Source organism: Peromyscus leucopus, chromosome 10 (assembly GCF_004664715.2).
Source record: "Peromyscus leucopus breed LL Stock chromosome 10, UCI_PerLeu_2.1, whole genome shotgun sequence".
NCBI lineage: Eukaryota > Metazoa > Chordata > Mammalia > Rodentia > Cricetidae > Peromyscus > Peromyscus leucopus.
In genome coordinates, this window is record NC_051071.1 from 78,963,839 (window position 1) to 78,974,822 (window position 10,984).

Sequence of the window (10,984 nt, forward strand, 5' to 3'; positions counted from 1 at the left end):
GTATTATTTTTATTTATGTATAGTTGTGGATGTCTGCATGTAGATGTGTACACATGAGTGTAGGGGACCTCAGAGGCCAGGAGTGTTGAGTCCTCTGGAACTGGAGTTAGAGATGGTTGTGAGCTACCATGTGGGTGCTGGGAATTGAACCTTGGTCCTCTGGAAGAGCAGCGAGTACTCTCAACCCCTGCCTGATCCATCTCTCTAGTCCCCCTTAATCAATGTTTGGTTTGCTTGTTTGCTTGCTTGTTTGTTTTTCAGGTTAGGCCTTCTTCAGGCAGAGTCTTGCTATGTAGCCCAGGCTGACCTCTAATTAGTCATCCCCACCTCCAATCCCTCAGTCTCTCAGGGGCTAGGGTTACAGTTGTCCACCAACATAGCATTTTGTGTGTTACCAACTATGGGATCAATATTCATGTATTGTCTTCTCACAGTTTTGTGTTATGAAAATTACATAAGTATAATAATTTTTGTAAAAATAAAATCATGACTAAAGGTAAAAATCACTCTTTTCATTTTTATGACTTTGAATGAATAACTCTTTCTTTACATATTTATTTTTTTGCATTTTGAGTTAAGCTAACTGGGATGTTTTCTCTCTCTTAGGCATATTAGTCTTGCTAATAAATGTGTTATTTGCAGTGGAAGGTCATAGGTCAAAAATCTTGAAGGAAAATCAAGCTAATGTGTTTTATTACTTTTTAAAGCTTCAAAAAATTGTGTATGTGTATGTAAACATACACATGAGTATCCACAGAGGTCAGGGGAGTGTGTTGGATCCTCTGGAACTGGAGTTACAGGCAGCTGTGTGTTGTGTTATGTGGGCGATAGGAACCAAATTTAGGTACTCCACAAGAGCAGCAAGTGTTCTGAAACCTTGAACCATCTCTCCAGCCTCTGCATTTTATAACTTTTAAAAAATTATTGCGGGGGTGGGGGTGGGGGGGTGTTGGAGAGCTAGAACAGTGGTTAAGAGCATTGGCTATTCTTCCGGAGGACCAGGGTTCGATTCCCAGCACCTGCATGGCAGCTCATAACCATCTGTAACTCCAGTTTCAGTGAATCTGACACTCTCTTCTGGTGTCTGTGGGCACCAGGCATGTGCGTGGTACACAGACATGCATGCAGGCATAACAGCTGTACAAGTATAAAATAAAAATTGAAATTGAAATAAAGAGATTTAGAAACTAAAACAACTATTATTTTTGTGTACATGCTTATGGTCATGCATGCATGTGTGGAAGGTGCATATGGAGGTCAGAGGTGTTCCTCATAAGCCGTCCATCTTGTTTTCTGAGGGAGGGTCTCTCTCTTGGACCTGAGCTCATCAATTCAGCTAGGCTGGCTGGCCAGTGAGCTCTGAGACCCGCCTGTTCCTCCTCCAGCACTGGGGCCACAAGCCACGCCACCATGGATTTCTACATAGGAATCAAATGTGGGTCCTCAGGCCTACACAGCAAGCATGTCGAATCTGAAGAGTCTTACACAGAATCACATTTTAAATATGGTTGCTGGCAACACACCTTTAGTCGAGAAAGAGACAAGAGAAAAGTTTTTGAAAAACGTGTATACATGACATGCCAGGAAAGAAAATGCGTATCAGTGCAACGGTATTCATTTCTGCAACTGGTTAGGAGGTGTGCTTTTTATACAACTTTCCTCATCCGTTTCCCGTTCCCCATGCTTGCTCCTTTCAGCCAGCCATTTGGCTGATGGGATCACTTGCTCAGTAGAATGGCCCAAACTTTTATCCACAGAGGGTCTGAGCCTCCATGGTCCTCACACTGGGGTTTTTATTACTAGACACAGTAGAAGTCCAAGGGACCCTCTGATTTCCAGGACTCTCTTGTCAATCCTTTTCCTCTTTAGTGACATCTCACTCTGACACCAGAGTGTCTTTCCAGTTCTTCACCAAGTATGAGGAGGCCATACTGACCAGGTGGTACTGCCTGCTGCCAAGTCAATCCAAATATTGCTGTTTTCTGCTGGTGTGTGTGTGTGACTTTTCTCAAGCTTTCATATCCACAGCTCAGTCCGGGGCGGAGGAACAGTTCTTCCAGTGGCCATTACGGAGGTGGTACTCCTGATGCCATCCCTTGCACTCACTCAGACCTGCATATCCAGAGCGTGGGACAAAGAGCAGGTGTTGGTTCAGGGTGGGCAGCCATTGCTCAGTGTCTGTGTGGCACTGGCTCCAGGCTTCTCTGAAGTCTGCTGATGCTCTCAAGTCCCTTACATGAAATGACAAAGGGCCTGCATATGACCTGCCCTGTCCCGCCCTGCACCTGAAATCATCACCACAACGCGAAGGAAGAAATCGTGGTTACACTGTGCTGTGTAGGAAGTAGTGGGAAGGACAAACAGTCCGTCGGTGTTCAGTAAGGACAAAAATTGCCTGACTCTTTCCAGTTATGTTTACACAGGAGGGTGCAGAACACACAGGCAGGCACTTCGAAAACATTGTCTCTCAGGTGGCATTTGGAGTCGGAACTACAGCGTCTATGTGCATCATCATGTCAGTATTGCTTCCTCATTTCCTATAAAAATCATCCCTGCCTGTATCCAGAACTCTGGAGCTGAGGCCGAAGAAATGCCAGGAATTTTAGGCTAATGTGGTCTGAGGGTTGGTTGAGACCTTGTTCTGTTCCAAATTGCCAAATGATGATGTTGATGATGATTGGTGGTGATGATGACGACGACGACGACGACAGTAGATCAAATTAGTTTCTTCCTGAGAGCCGGTGTTGAGTGGGAAACCCTGGTGGTGAATAAGCACTCAGTAAGTCTATAAATGTTCGTGTGGGTAGATGTCTGTTAAGCAAGGTCAACAAATCTAAACCCAGAAAAACTCTGAACAAAAGATAACTCATTGCTTCCTCCTGAAGACTACTTCAATCACAGCCATTATGGTCCCTTCTGCTCTTCTTCCCCCCACTGTACAAGGGGCACATTTCCTAGACCCACTCATCAAATAGCCTCACATGTGTGGAAGCCCACGGGTGGCCCCGAAGGAAAGTGGGTCTGCTGAAAGCCAGTGGAGGATGCATCCTGTCCTACCTTGGAGGGCAGGGTTTTGGCATTCGGTCGTCAGATTCTGGCCTGTAGGTGATGGGCTGCAGGCGGAGCTGGCTGGGCCGCTCTGGAGAGGATCCACGTCTTCCCAGGGGTGACTTGTGCCTGGCTTTGCTGCAGTCAGCTCTAGTCCATTTCAGGGTCCCATGGCTGGTTTCAACTGTCTTAGGGTTTCAGTTGCTGTGATAAAGCACCCTGATCAGAGCAGCTTCAGGAGAAAGGGCTCATTTCAGTTAGTAACTCTCAGGTTGCACTCCCTCATGGAGGGAAGTCAGGGCAGGAACTCAAGCAGGGCAGGAACCTGGAGGCAGGAACCTGGAGGCAGGCGCTGAAGCAGAGGCCGTGCAGGACTGTTGCTCACTCCCCACGGCTTGCTCAGCCTGCTTTCTTTTAGTGACCAGGACCACAGCCAAGGGATGACACCTCCCACACACATCAACCAGCAATCAAGAAAATGCACCACAGGCTGGCCCACAGGCCAAGATGGCGGGTGCTTTTCCTCAGCTGAGGTTCCCTCTTCCCAACCAGATGGCTCTAGCCTGTGGCATGTTGACACAAAACTCGCCAGCACACAGCTGAGCAGTCAACAGAAGCAGCCGCCCAATGGGCTGTGATGAGGGGAAATCCAAGTTGCTGAGGGTGTATATAGTCTGTTCGCGAGTCACTGGGCAATATTGGGATGTCTGTAGATAAAAGTGGCTGAGATATAGAATATATATGTATATGCATATATATATATGAGTACTGGTGTCTTCAAAGGCCAAGAGAGGGCTCCCTTGGAGCTGGACTAATGTGGGTGCTGGGAACTGAACACATGTCTTCTCCAAGAGCAGCAGTACATGCTCCTGCTGAGCCATTGGGTCAACTTTTCACTGGCTATTGAATCCTTCCTGTAGACTGGAGCCTTTTGGTGGTGTCACAAAGAATGAGTCCCCCACCTTCTAGATCCGGTCTAAAAGAGTCCCCGCGTGCCTCTCCCCTTTCTCTCAGATACCCGTCACTAGCCTTGCCTTCTCGGTCCTGCCACGTCTCCAGCTACTGTACTAAACCACTGGCAATTCCTGACCCACAGGCCATTTCTCATTTCAGATGGAGTGGCCAACAGGGTCTGTCATGCCTGAATGCTGCTGCCATCACCGAACAGCACAGCTGGGGAAATTTCTAGAAATAGTTTATTCAGCTCATGAGTGGATTAAAGACGATCGCATAGTCCTCACACAAAGCACCCAAGTCCGGTCAGTTTGAACGCATTAATAATACGCTCTGAACCACCAACAACGCATGGATGCTGCCTTAAGGAAAGAAAGCACTCCCCCTCGGTGCCATCTAATCACGGTCGAGCCCAGACTTGAGTTCTCTAATTTATGCTTCCTGTCTTCCATCCTCTTGGTTGCCTGAGACTGACTCTTTCGTGTGACTCTGTCCCAGGGTCGGTCTGAGTCTGTGTGTGACTGTGTGTATCTGTCTGTAACAGAAGACTTTCTTCTGTATTTATTGAACAGCATGGAAACCATCTCCGCGGGGAAGGAATGAGGGACTATAGATATCTTTAACAGAGTTCTACAAGAGATTAAGTAACTGATTCCAATGGACCCCAACTGGCCCAGATAATAGTACTACAGACATCATTGTTCATCAAGCCATATATGAATGTTCTCTTCAAGATTTATGGTGGATACTCAATTTTGTAAGATTGCTTTCGACTTCTATTTTTGCTGTTTTCAGCACACGATACACATGCAAACACACATGCATTACTCTGGGTGAGGGCATGGAAGAATATGTAAGACTGATCTATGCATTAGCTTTGGTAGTAAAAGTTGATTCTGTGGGAAATCCAAGGCAAGTAAGGTTGGCTGTTACATTGTTCTATTAAAGGCAGGTTAAACAAACAGGCTGAGTACACGGTAAGGTAGCAGCCTTAAGTCTTTTTTTTTTTTTTTTTTTTTTTTTTTTTGGTATTTCGAGACAGGGTTTCTCTGTGTAGCTTTGCACCTTTCCTGGAACTCACTTGGTAGCCCAGGCTGGCCTCAAACTCACAGAGATCCACCTGCCTCTGCCTCCTTAGGGCTGGGATTAAAGGCTTGCGCCACCGCCATCCGGCTAGTAGCCTTAAGACCTAAGTGACCTCAAAGTATGTTATTAACTCAGGTTGTGAGGCCCAGCAAAAGTTCCAGTCTTTTAGAATGTAAGATATATATATATATATATATATCTGTGTGTGTGTGTGTGTGTGTGTGTGTGTGTGTACACATATATTATCTCAATGTATTGCCTCAAGCTCATGGTCTGAAGGCTGGGAAGTTCAAGATCCCTATGGCCACATCTCATGAAATCCTTCTTGATAGTGAGAACTCTGCAGAATCCCAAGATGGCATAGCTCAGACTTTTCTTTCTTTCTTTCTTTCTTTCTTTCTTTCTTTCTTTCTTTCTTTCTTTCTTTCTTTCTTTCTTTCTTTCTTTCTTTCTCTTTCTTTCTTTCTTTCTTTTTCTTTCTTTCTTTTTTTCTGTTTGGTTTTTTGAGACTGAGTTTCTCTGTGTAACAGCCCTAACTGTCCTAGAACTCATTTTGTAGATCAGGCTGGTCTTGAACTCACAGAGATCTGCCTGCCTCTGCCTCCCCAGTGCTAGGGTTAAAGTCATGCACCACCACGCTGGGCCACCAGGCCCATTTTCTAATGAAGTCATGGAACTATTGGGTTAGGACCCCAGTTTTTTGGCTTCGTTTAACTCTCAAATGTCTTGCCTCCAAATTCCAGCCTGATGGTGTTTCTACCCTCTTAAAAACCTCACAACAGACCCTCAGTTAAAAATAAGTCTTATTGGGAGCTTCCAAATCATAGAAGGATAAAATGCTTAGAATTTTAGAAAATGTCTGTCTTGATTTTTCAGCACCGCCCTGGAACTGGGCTGTAATGTGCAGTTGCTAACATCACACACTGTGTTGGCTCTTCAGACAGTTAGTTGGACTTAGAGAATATCCCAGGAGGAGAGAGAAATAGGCTGTGGAAGGCATCATAATCATACGAATACACACTGTACAACTGTGTCTTCAATCTCTGCTCAAACCCAATCCTATATAGAACTCTCGCGGGAGCCTGAGAGAAGCCAGGTGATCAGGCGATTAGATGTGGGATTTTGCATCAGGGACCCTGGGTTCTAACTGAACTCTGGCACTTACCAGCTGAATGATCAGAGACCAATTTGTTATCCTGTCTGCTCTGGTCATGTCATCTCCAGCAGGAATAATCTCAGTAATAACAGTTCCATCTTCAGCGATGTGGCGAGGATTAGGGAAATGTTACACGGGCTGAGAACAGACACACCCTGGCACATCCCTCACACGTACTGAAGGTTAGCTGACGCCCAGGCTCAGTGGATCAGATAACCCCTGGCCGGTTAATGAGGGGCACCCGTCACATGGCAACCACCTGTCTCCGGATCAGCCTCCTGTGTTTAACTCCTGCCCAGCAAGAAGCCAAGAGAACACTTTTGAGACACCAAGTCTGTGGCTCAGCTGCAGAACACCGAGTGCCCAGTTGAATACTCTAATACTCTTCCTGGACTTGTTGAAGCTCAATTCAGAGGCCTGCCTGCTGCAATGCTCTGAGCACACCGGCTCCGTGGGCTTAGGGGGGCTAATGTGCCCTCTTGAGCGACATGCTGGGCTCAAAGTTGGCAGCTTCTCAGGCTAGTCATGAAGGAGCTGGGACGGCATATCTAAACATAAACTCCTTGTCACTCTACAGCCTTTGGGCTAAGAGCAAGTGTAATCCTGGCCTCCAAAATCCAAACGGAGGCGCAAGCAGCACACCATCGTATATACAGTATTCCCCGCATCCAGATGAAGCAGATATACATAACCGGAGAGGATAATATTAAGTTGTTGAACTAGGGAGAGGTGAGATTTTTACTCATTGTCTTTCACTATCAACTACTTAGCTGAAGCGTGTGTAACTGCATTCTAGAAATGGCAATATGCACCAGCCAGCTCACTAAATTCCTTAACGGCTTTGTGGATTGGCACCCTGTCTCTGGAACATTATCGATCCTAAGAGTCGAGAGTATGATGCACATTAGGAGTGAAGACTGGAGACAACAGAGTTTCCTCTCTCTCAAAGCTGTTTCCACAAAGTTCATCCCAGAGTCTTCATGGAAGCTGAAGAGGCTTCTGTGTTGCCGAGGGGTAGGCATTCTGTGGTAAAGCAAAGAGCTCTAGTTCCACTTGGCTGGGAAACAAACAGTAAGGTGGGATTAGATGTCCTCAAGCCCAACTCCAAGGACAGGTGCTGGAAAGCCGTAAGATGTGGTCTGATCGTGGGAGAGTGAGAACTGAAGTTAAAAAAAAAAAAAAAAAAAAACAACCCTGGTACCAACTTAAAGCCTTGTGGAACACTCACAATATCTCTAGGTCTCCCTGTGTACCCAGGTGGCCTGCAGGCTTCGCGTGCTGAAGAGGGCTGGGTGGTGGGGTACATGCACCGTTCCTTTCATGCTAGGCTTCCGAGTGTGCCCGTTAACTTCCCCGTGACTCCCACCGCATCTTCTTGCTCATGTTTGCTTCTGGGATAGAATCAGACGCCTTCCTTGAATTTGCCTTTTCTGATTACTGGTGGCTTCGCGTGTCTCTGTAGTCTGTTCCTTCCGCCTGTGAGTGCCTGTTGTCTGTTCAGTCCAGACCTTCGCGTGTCTCTGTAGTCCGTTCCTTCCGCCTGTGAGTGCCTGTTTTCTGTTCAGTCCAGACGTGAGGAGAAAAGTGGCCCTCAAGTCGTTTTCTTCTCAGTGTGTAAGAGTTTGTTGGGTATCTGGCTATTAACCCTTTGTCTGGTTGACAACACAGCTCCCTGCCCTCCCTGCCCTCCCTGCCTTCGTCTGGAGCTGCCCTTGTCTGATACCTGTGTCTAGCATCCTCCATTGGATGTGATTATATCAAATAGCCTCCTATGTTAGGTGCTATCACTGCGACAGTGTCTTGGATTTTGTCTCCTCAGCCTTGCACTTATACCATTTCCATTTAGGGTTTTTTATTCCACCTGAAACCTACTGTTTAACGCAGCACAACTAACCCTGCTCCCGCCCCCTTTCCCTATACAGCGAGCTAGCTCGTTTTTCCAATACAGTTTCTCAAGGTTTCATCATTACCAAGCTGCTCAGCCTGGAGTCCATCCAGGTGCCAAGATGAGTCAGAGGTTTGCAAACAGCTGCAGCTAGAAAATGTCTCTATGAAACCTGAGGCTGGCCGGCTCCAACGTGACCGATCGGCAGAGAGGGTTTGCCTGCGGGGAATGTCATGTGGAGACACAGGCGCAGAGTTTGACAGAAACGGGCAGGTGCTGCTGGTGCATCCCCAGAGAGCCAGCGCTTGGAGAGAGAGGGATTAGCCACCAACAACACAGCTACACTTCAGCGTTGTGCTGGAATATTCCCTAACGGCTCCTCTCATGACACACACCCAAATTCACACACTCACTTCTAAACCTCATGTCTTGAACCATGAATGTGGTTTAACCACCATCAGGATTTGGTGTAGCTAGAGGTTCAGAGCCGGGGTCCGGGGTCAGGATGCTGGGTTCCAATCCTAGCCTGGTTTTGGCTATCCCCTGGATGACCTTGAGCAGATCTCGCCTCCGAAGGCGTTGTATGAGATAATCCTGATGAAGCACCAGCCAGGGGCCGGCCTCAATTACATCAATTAGGCACGCAATAAAAAGCAACAATATAAGGGTGTATTAGATGATAGACTTGGCATTCCATGGAACACCAAGAATGAACTGCTCTGACCCCTAAGGGATTTGTGAGCTAAAGAAAGAGGAGACCAGTTCCAAAAATAATTATATCATAAGAGAAAACCTCAGATTCGTATGTTCATAACATAAGAGAAAACCTTAGACTTGGCACTAAGAAAGTTTGTATGTTCAGAATTCAAATAAAAGAATGGCATCTCAGTTTGAGGAAGGGGGGAGGTGCTGAAGTGGAATTCTGAGCCGGGGAAAGCAATGCCAGGCTTTCAGGAAGATTCTGAGCAGGGTTGAGAGTAATTGCAGAGTGCATCAGAGCCCGAGCTGATGGAGGGGCACACGGATGAGGTCTGTGGGTGCAGACATTGAGACTGGCAACGCAGAGGTCAGTGCGGAGACACCGGCTGCTTTCTCCTCCTCTCAAGGATCTCTCTCCAGGTGGCGAGACTTGGTAAGCAGGGAGGAGTTTTTCCACACCAAGCAATTCTCCAACTCATGGACATCTCCTGTTGTCCTTCAATGTAACGCAGTCCTAACACTCTCTACCTGAAGTCAGTTTGGATCCCATAAGCTCAAGGGCTCAGTTTAAGACTCCCCATCTCAGAGGTTAAGCCCAAGTCCGTGCATTTCCTGCTTCTGATCAGCTGGTTATGAGTTGGGGGATCCTGTGACTTTTTCCTTGGGCTTTATAATTTGTTAGAATGACTCACAGAGCTGGAGACCCTGGGCTTGTGCTCACTGGTTTACGATGGAAGGCACGTGCTATGGTTTGGATACACTTTGTCTCCCAAGTTCACCACTGAATCCCCAAGAAATGCGTTTGACAAAGAACACACAAAGTCCTGTGTAAGTTGTGCTTGAAATGCATGTAAGATCTATGTAAGCTGAGGAAGCCGCTGAGGCTGGAGAGGGCCAGAGCAGGTGAGCCCTGAGAGGTCATGAGGACGGGGTTTGGCTGTGGGATGTAGAGCCGTTGAAGAGTCTTCCGTAGAGGCCGGACATGATTGCGGTGGTATCCTCTGACCCTTAGTCAGGCAGCCTGTGGGGGCTTGTGATTTAGTTTAGGGGCAGTGACGTCTTCATCTACGTGAGCTGGACTGGAGACGTTCATCAGGCAATTTCTCCTTTCTCTTCTAATTAGGCTTCTATATATTCTCAGGGTACCTCTCCCCAGGCCACCTATCTTTCATCTATCTGTTAGTATTCTGACCCACCCCTTGGAAACCAGTGTTAGTATTCTGACCCTGCTCCTTGGCGCTGCCCTGCGTCCTGACGTAAAAGCCTCATTTTGGGGAAAGCCCCCCCCCCATCTCTCACTTCCATTTTTCCTCCCAGGAGGTATGCACCCTCGACACTCCCCCCCCCCTTCTCTCCCTCTTTCCTGTCTTTCTCTTCGTCTCTCTATTATAACAAACCATTTTTTTTGCACGGATGCAGCGTCTGGGTCGTGAATGTCCACCGCCAGCCACCCTGCCGCCATGCCGGCATGGTGTGGGTCGCCTGCCAGCCTGCGCCTGCATCTGCCCAGCATGCCAGCATGTTTCCCTGCACGTGTAGGATACCCTCGGGGTCCCCATGCAATCAATATATCCTAACATTGGTGCTAGTGACTCAGCAGACGTCCTCCTGGCGCATTTCTCCTGTCTGCCGGCAGTCTCAGACTCGTGAGGAGCCTTGGAACCTGCAACACTCACTTCCTCCACTACCGGCGTATTCGATAAGCCCCGCCCCACTTTGGTAAGCCTCCCGTTAGGCCATTTTCCTGAGGATATGCTCCTCTCTCGATCGATCGTGGTGCTGGCACTATGTGTCTTTTAGGCTTTGAGCCCTTCCGCCCCGCCCCTATGCGATGGCATATGCAGACAGCCTGTGCCCACTCAATTCCATGGCCCACAGCCTTTGTGACGACAATCCATTGGCTATCTTGCGCCATTTGCCGGCCCTCACTGACCCTCTGGGTCGCTGGGGGTCAGTCGCTGGGCTGTATACCTCATCGTGGGTAATGCGTGGGAAATGGCTCGCTGCTGCCTCCACCACTGCTGCTGACCTGTGGCTTGGGTTCATTCCTCTGCCGCTGCTCACACCATGCCGCAGCCTGGGGGGTGGCGGGGGGTCCCTCCCTCCTACCCAGCTGCACTGTGCTCTGCTTCCTGGTCCCCTCCATAGCACCGCCT